The following is an 8,412-nucleotide window of genomic DNA, read 5'->3' on the forward strand; positions in this document are numbered from 1 at the left end:
TCAAGTAATGTAATGATGTGAAACCGTATGTGAGTGTATGGACTGACTCCGAGTAGGTACTAGTCAGGAATGTCGGGCATGGCTTAGATTGGCGACTTGGGGAAATTCAAAGCGTCCCCTCTATGGCGATCTAGTCTACTCTGATCTAGATCTAAACCAACCATCGATCGATGAAAGAATAGCAAATAATTCCTTTTCTTTTGTTCTTTTTAAGTGCTGGGTCAGATGCGTCGATGTAGAGGCAAATGTGCGTGAAGGAAGTGGTTTTGACGGCGAGGCTCAAATGTGAGTGTAACTTGCACCAAAATGTGCATGTGATGTGACGAGCGCGTAGAGCACGAAAAAACGAGCGACTTTCCTTTTTGGAGCGCCCTCAAATTCTTCCTAGATCAAAAGATATGACTTGATCTAGGTGGAGGGGCAAAAGGAGTGCAAATGGTGCTCAATGACTCCTCAATGATGATGTGTCATTGTGAGTCACATGCAGTGATGATGTGGCACTGTGCCTAGCAAGAGGTGTGCCTATGAAGCCCTGTGCCGAGGTGGTAGGACTGGTCACATGAAGTGCCTGTGGAGCACTGTGTGTGCCTGGCAGGGGTCAATGCTGACTGGACTGCTGAGGTGGCACTGCTCAATGATGATGTGTCACTGTGAGTCACATGCAGTGATGATGTGGCACTATGCCTAGCAAGAGGTATGCCTGTGAAGCCCTGTGCTGAGGTGGCAGGACTGGTCACATGAAGTGCCTGTGGAGCACTGTGTGTGCCTGGCAGGGGTCAATGCTGATTGGACTGCTGAGGTGGCACTACTGAGGTGGCAGAGGTGATGTGACAGTGATGACATGGCCTGATGATGTGGCTGGATGATGTGGCAGAATTACATGGCCTACCTATGTGGCACTGATGATGTGGCAACTGAACTGGGTGGTGATGTGGCAGATAAGCGCGATTGCTGACATGGCAAGATGATGTGGCACAAGGATAAGGTGATGATGTGGCAGATGCTGGAGTCTGCTGACATGGCAAGATGGAATAGCTGATGATGTGGCACACAGGTAGATAAGGTTCTACGTGGCAATCTGTGGACCAAACCCAATTGTGAGTTAACCTGACCCAGGTTAATCTAACCAACCCTAACCTTTCATGACTGTACCCGGGTTATCTAGACCCAAGATGGTGGGTGATAAGATTGATGGCCATGTGTCACAATTGTGGCCAAACTGCCTAACCAGGGGTTTGTTGAACCTAATCGTGGTTCGCTCCTATCTGCAACGGAGTCACAGGCGTTCATGAGCAGTCGATGGCCTTTGCATGAAGCTTCTTGCAATCGCGCCCGCGTTGGAGATAGCTATAGGAGGCGTTGTTTGAAGTCGGCTGAGACCACCGCAAACGGCTTCCACCTCCATAGCCAGCGCTCAGCCATCATCGCACAATGATCCAGAGCTCCTTCGCTGTGTTTTGGGTGGCCGTCGATGGCTCCTAGGAGGCATCATCAAAGCAGGCGTGGAAGCTATAGGTAGAGCAAGATCGTCGTTGAAACTGAGCCTTTGGAAGTCAGTCGACCGTTGTTGTAGGAGCCATCGGTAGGCTGGCCGTTTAGGCTTGTTGGAGCAGCTATGGAGAAGGAGCCGGTGCCACACCAGTCGGGGATGCAGGTACTGGAGTCCCGTGAACTCCAACGACTAGCTCTTGGAGTTTCGATCATATTTGTTGAAGGATAAGTGAAGCTCGATGGAATAGTATGGGAGCCCTCTATTGGGAGCGCAAAAGAGACGACGGGTGAGAGCTCTACTGGTGTTGAAGTAGCGCAGTCATTGGAGATGTTGGGAGCTATTGGCAAAGGCTTTGGCAAAAGCTTGGCTCCTGTAGAGGCGGTTGTGGATGCGCTTACAGTGCTCGTTGTTGGAGCTGTCGATGGAGTCGTGCTTGCTGAGCGTGGAGTCGCTGGAGCATGGTGGCAAGGGTACTTGCTAGAGGGCGTTGAAGCGTGCTTTCGAGGGCAAGGCTATGGCACTTCGTTGTGGGAAGCGTTGGCTGTAGAGTCGGCCATCTGTCATTGGAGACAGAAGGCTAGGAGTCATAGGAGCTTCATTGGAAAGCTATTGCTGTTGGCCACTTTTGGCCGAGGTTATAGAGCCGATGTTGTTGGAGGTCCTCGTTGCTATGGGAGGCGTGGAGTATGTCATTGAAGAGGGAGGCTAATCTCTCTATTCTCTCTCACAGAGAGTTCTCTCTTGAAGCTCTCAAAGATGGAAATCACTCTCAGAAATCTCTCACACTATGAAGAACCACTCACTCTCACCGAAGAATGAACGGAAATCTCTTAAAGAAAATGGACGGAATTGGATGAAAATTTCTCTCAACGGAAGTGAAGGGAAGGATCTCACAATCACTCAAGAGAATTGCAATGCCTCAGCGGAAGGCAAGGGAGCTCTGATACCATGACAAAATATGAAGAGGGGAGAGGAGAAGAGTGGAGATGAGGAGAGAGGGCACAGCTAGAGAGCACACCACAAATGACTAACTGTACACTAGATTTAGTTGAAAAAATAGAATATATACAAACCCTTTTAGGGTTAGAGTTAGGGGATCTAACCCTTTCCTTATAGCACTCTATAAGGTTAGTGCTATGCACATATGTACACGTGATGGTGCTATGCACACATTATCACATGATGTTGAGCGTGAACTCTCAACATATGTGTGTGTGTGCACCTCATGCATACCTGTATTATGTATGCATGTGCATTTGTATGTATATGCTTGTGTGTACATGTGTGTATGTGTGTGTGCCTCATGCCTATGTGTACATGTGTGTCATGTATGTGCACTCACTTGTGCATGCGTGCGTGCACGTGCGCATGTGCGAGAGTGTGTGTGAACACGCTAAGATGCTTAGTGTGCATGTGTATCAATGCAACACCCTCTACATATGCGTGTTGTGTATGCATGTCCATGTGTATATGCATGCTTGCACATACAGGTGTATATGCATGTCTATACGTACACATTTGACACATTTGCATGAGTACGTCTATGTGAGGTGTGTGTGTGTGTGCAATATTGAATGCATGTGTATATGTTTATGTGTGTGTGTGACGATGTGTACATGTGTGCATATTCACCTATGTGTGATATGTGCATGCTTGCACATGTGTATTGTTATGGATAAATTTGACCAAAGTAAAAAGGCATAAATATGTGTGTGTGCTTGTATGTGTGGCAATAGTATAATAAAATATGGTGTGCATAGGGCCCAGGGTTGAGGTGGCAGGGCATGACCATGTGCCACCCTTCCACGTAAGAGGACCCATAAGGTGTGTTGTACATAATCCATGGTAGTAATAATATAAAATGATAGGGTGGCATGGGTCCTCCATGTGCCACCCCTCCACCTAGGTAGTCCCACGCCTGCATTTAGTCAGGTATGACCCAAGGACCATGGGAGAAGTAATATAAAATAGGTGGAGATGGATATTATATTGGATTATTCCCTCCATGTAGGATAGGCCCATGTGGGGGAGGTGTAGAAAGTCTAAGAGTGCAAGTTAAATAATGGGGAAAGTAGGATGAGGTGGCAAGATTCCTTGTGCCAACCCTCCACTTGTCCTCCTAGATGTTTGAATGTATTATAAAATTGGGAAGAGACCAAGGGAGTATCTTAGACTTGGGATATGGGGGTTGATATATGTGGAAAAATGAGGCCAATGGTTGTCGCACACAATTGAGAGTGCATAACCGCCTAGCCCACATGAGAGACTCTTCCACACACACCATGCATGTGGGAGGATGAATTTATTGGGAGAGACCCCCTCTTTTGGCTATAAAAGGAGGGGGCTATTCCTTGATGGGACACGCTCATTCTTGTAAAGCCACCTAGCTAGTACTTTGATATTTCCCCCCATCCTTCCTTTCAAATAAAGCATGACCCTCTTCCCTTGATGTCTCCATCTCTACATTCCTCTTCCCATCATGTACATGCTCTTCTTTCCCCTCTCCCTCTCCCCTCATTCCATAGTCCCCCTCTTCATTCCCTCCCCTCTTAGTCCCTTTTCTTCACCCATGTTAACGCTTCTCCCCTCATGTTCCCTTTTCCTCCATGGCCCACGAGCGTCGCCATGCCTATCCTCAAGCCTCTTGTCCTAATTTCATTTCTAGTTAATAGAATTAGTGTGGCTGCTGGGATCGAAATCTCCACGGCTAGTGGTGTAAAATCTGTTACTCCTATGACTGCGTGCGGCTCTGCGGCCTCTTTCGTGTGCGGTTCTCTGCTTCTGCACCTCCAATCTACGTATCTTCTCCGTCTCTGCAGCTGCGAAACTTCCCTGCTTCTGCGCTTCCAATCTGCATGCCTTTTGCTCGCGGTTCCCGCGCTTCTTCTAGGTTCCTGTGCACGCATTTGCGCATCTTATAGCTACACCCCGCATCTCCTGGCTGCGACTGGCGCATTCGCGCATTGTTGGGTTCATCTTCTGGTCGCGGTATATTCGTGCATCTTTTGATTGTCGACGATAGACTTTCCGGGCTTCTGCAAAAAAGTAACTCGCGCCCCCCTCTTCTCTTCTCCTCTCCTCTCCTATCTTTTTATTAAAGAGTGGGATTTGAACCCAAGACCTCCCCCTTCACAAAAGGAAGACTTACCATTGGGCCAGCAAATAAGAAGTGATCAAAATGTACTGATATTGCTTATAGATTGAAATCCCATGAACTGTAACTCTCTAACCGTGGGGAGTTTTCACATGCTGTAAAAAGCAAAAGTACTTCACTTCATGTGTTCTACACATATCTCCTACTAGATCACAGATTCTGAACTTTTTCAAGTTCACTCCACGGACGCACGCCACACGAGGAGGGTGGATATTTATGTCACTTCTCGACGAGTTCAAGGATTTGGTGCTTGGTCCTTCGCACCTTATGGCTACCAATGGGCGAGATCTCTTCCTTAATCTTCATGTCGATCTTAACCAACTGATTTTACAATGCATTGCTCAAGGAGATGACCGATGGGATGATACACCATGGATGATACAAGGTGAAGAACTAGTGATACGCTGGGAGGACTTTGATTTCAATTCTACTCATTGTGCAGTGATCGAGCTACTTGCTACATCAGAGGTAATTAAAAGGGTGACATTCTTCGAAGGGTGGGATGCTCCCCAAGCTTGGGGGGAGATTTGGCGCATCTACTTATTAATTCCTGTGGATAAGCTCGTCTTGAATGATTTCTTCTCGATCTCACTACAAAGGTTTCTAGGGCTTGGCTATGGTTGGTAATGTTTCGACCAAGAAATCCCTTTGTACCTAATCAACCCTTTGTGCCTCATTTTGAGCTTCAAGTTGTAATTCTTTTTTGTCTAAAGATAAACTATCAAGAAAGGATTGCAAGTTTATGTCTTCTAATAGCTGACTGCATCACTCTTTCTCAGCCATGGTCTCCCGAGTATGGTTGGGTAACTCCTGCCTGTATCTTCAATGTCCACTACATAGAAATTGACGGTGGTGGTCAATCCATTGACAGTGATGGGCAAATCCTCGATGACTCCCAGGGTGGCGAGTCGTCGACCATCGGCTACCTTGATTCGAGTGGAGGAATGCCTTGTGCATTTCAAATTCAACTTCTTCATGATACGGGGCACCATGATATTACATGCAACTCCCCCATCAACACACACACTTTTGACACGGTAGTTATCTATGATGACATCTACTGTATGCGGGTGCCAATCAACTTCTTCAGAGATAGAAGAAATCTCTTGTACCTTTCCCTTTTCTTGCTCTTCCTTGTTGATAGCCCTTGCTACAACTCACGTCTCACCTTAGGGCTTAATGCTATTAGTTGAGGAAGTGTGATGCTCAAAGAACAATGAGCAAGGTCCTGAACGACCGAATAGTCTTCTTGCCCTGAGCCAATAGGGAAATCTGAAGGCTACCACTTACTCTTGCGAGATCTTTTAGCCTTCTCTATCGATGGGTCTGCCATTTGAGCATCTAAGGGCTCTGAGAAGGAGACCTTCTTCTTGGGGCGGCCTGTTCCATGGTTTGGAGAGGGGTCCGGACACATGTCTTTTGGTGCGTCAAAGGAGAAGATCCTGGTGCAACCTGGTGCCGCTAAAAAAGAAGAGGAGCAAGACAATGATACTCTCTCATCCTCAGTGTCTGAGTCAATGGAAGATTCAAACGAGGGGGAGGAGTTCTCTAAGGAAGACGTTTACATGATGGAGGTGTCCCTGACCCCGCCACCCATAGAAAAGATAACTAGTCCTCAATAGCTTAAATCTATGCTTTTCCTAGACCTCACTCCAAGTGAGAAAGATGAGTTCCTAGAAATGTTCAAAGGGTTCCCTGACCTCTTCGCAACTAGCTACCACCACCTTCGCCATGTGACTACCATAGAACACAAGATAGAGCTAAAGCCTGATGCTAAGCCAGTGGCTTAGAAGTTTTGCAGATTAGGGCCCCTATAGACCGATGCTTTGCGCTCAGAGTTGCAGAATCTTGTAGAAGCTGGGTTTATTGTTCCAGTTCACAATATTGAATGGGTTTCACCAGTGGTAGTCATCCCAAAGAAAAACAACAAATGGCGGGTCTGCATCGACTATAAGAAACTCAATGCGGCCACCAAGAGGGATCATCATCCTCTGCCCTTTCAAGACCTCATTCTTGAGAAGGTAAGTGGTCATGAGATGTATACTTTCTATGATGGTTACTCTGGGTTTTATCAAATCAGAATTGCTGAACATGTGCTTAAAAACACATTTGCCACACCCTGGGGGATGTTTGCATTCAAAGTAATGCCCTTTGGCCTCACCAATGCTCCTGCTACCTTTCAAAGATTTATGCAACTGGTGTTTGCCCCATATTTGGGGGATTTCTTGGAGGTGTATTTAGATGATTTCTGTATATTCGTAGCACATAAGGAGCACATCATGAAGGCTAGGTTGGCCTTCCAAAGGGTCAATGATGCAAATGGCAGTCTCAACCCTGATAAATACACCATTGGAGCCACTCAAGGAAGGTCACTGGGACATATTGTCTCATCCGAGGGCATCAAGCTTGACCCCGAGAAGGTAGAAGCCATCCTTAGGCTCTCCCCGCCAACAACCAAACGTCAGGTATGCATTTGTCAATCTAGCAGGATACTATCGCCACTTCATTGATCAATATGCTGCTTTGCCATGACCCATGACTATGCTATTAAAAGATGGGGTTGATTTCTCTTGGGATGAGGATTGTGATCATGGGTTTGCACAAATCAAGAATGCTCTAGCTTCAGAACCCATTCTATGCAATCCTGATTGGCCAAAAACTTTCTATATCAATCCTAGGTTTGGTGAGCACACTCTGGCGGGTATTCTTCTCTAGTAAGGGGAGGATCGGTTCATGTATCCTGTTTGATTTGCTTCTCGACAATTGCTCGAAATTAAACGACGCTACTCTGAGGCTGACAAGCATGCCTTGTCTTTGGTGTTCTACATTGAGAAATTTAAGCATTATGTGGCTGGGAAGTCCTTCAGTATAATCTCTAGCAATGGTTTTGCAAAGCAGGTACTTCAATCACCAAATCCCATGGGCCGGTTGGCCAAATGGTTGGTAGTTCTACAAGAATATGATTTTTCTTTCAAAATTGTAAAAGGGGGTTGTTCCAACTTGAAGAATGCTTTGATTGATTTGGAGGAGTGCCTCGATGTAACCCTTGTAGTGGCCATAGAAGTTGGGGGATCCATGGTATGGTGGTATCTACAGGTTTCTGACTACTTTCTCCTTTCCTCCAGAAAGTACTAGCTATGAGAGAAAGAAGATCCGTAGAGATAGTAGGCGCTACACGCTCTTTGATGGGGCTGTGCGCCATTCTTATCGAAGTGAACTTTGAGGTCCCGATCCGTGATCGCAGATTGGACAAGTTCCTCTTGATATCTGGCACATAAAGAACATCGGACAACTGTTTTACAACTCCATATGACTTGAGAGCAATCATACCTTTCCTTTTACTGGATATTTTGCATCATTGCCGACTGCTACTAGGATGTCATTCCCTACCAGATGTAGAGAGGTATACCAATCCTTCCAACTGGTCATGTGGTGCGATGCACCACTGTCAATAATCCAAGGTTCATACGCAGGTACATGAACTGCCTCCGTGCAAATCTCCTCAATTGCTATGAATAGCTCTACTGGTACTGCCTGCGTGCTATTACTGGACTCTTTCTTTACTCCATTCTTCTCATCTGCAATCTTCTTCCGACACTCATTCTTCTTGTGCCCTACCTTGTTGTAATAGAAGCACTTGATCTTCTTCTTTCTCTTTTTATTATCAAAAGAAGATGGGTTACCAGAGTTCTTACCCTTACCTTTCTTTGATCTGACCGAGAAAGCTGAATCTTCTCCAGTCCTCATCTTTTGATGCATCTCCTCC

This window comes from Dipteris shenzhenensis, chromosome 19, assembly GCF_047967505.1.
Source record: "Dipteris shenzhenensis isolate YYH24624 ecotype China chromosome 19, Dip_SZ_1.0, whole genome shotgun sequence".
In the NCBI taxonomy this organism is placed as follows: Eukaryota; Viridiplantae; Streptophyta; class Polypodiopsida; order Gleicheniales; family Dipteridaceae; genus Dipteris; species Dipteris shenzhenensis.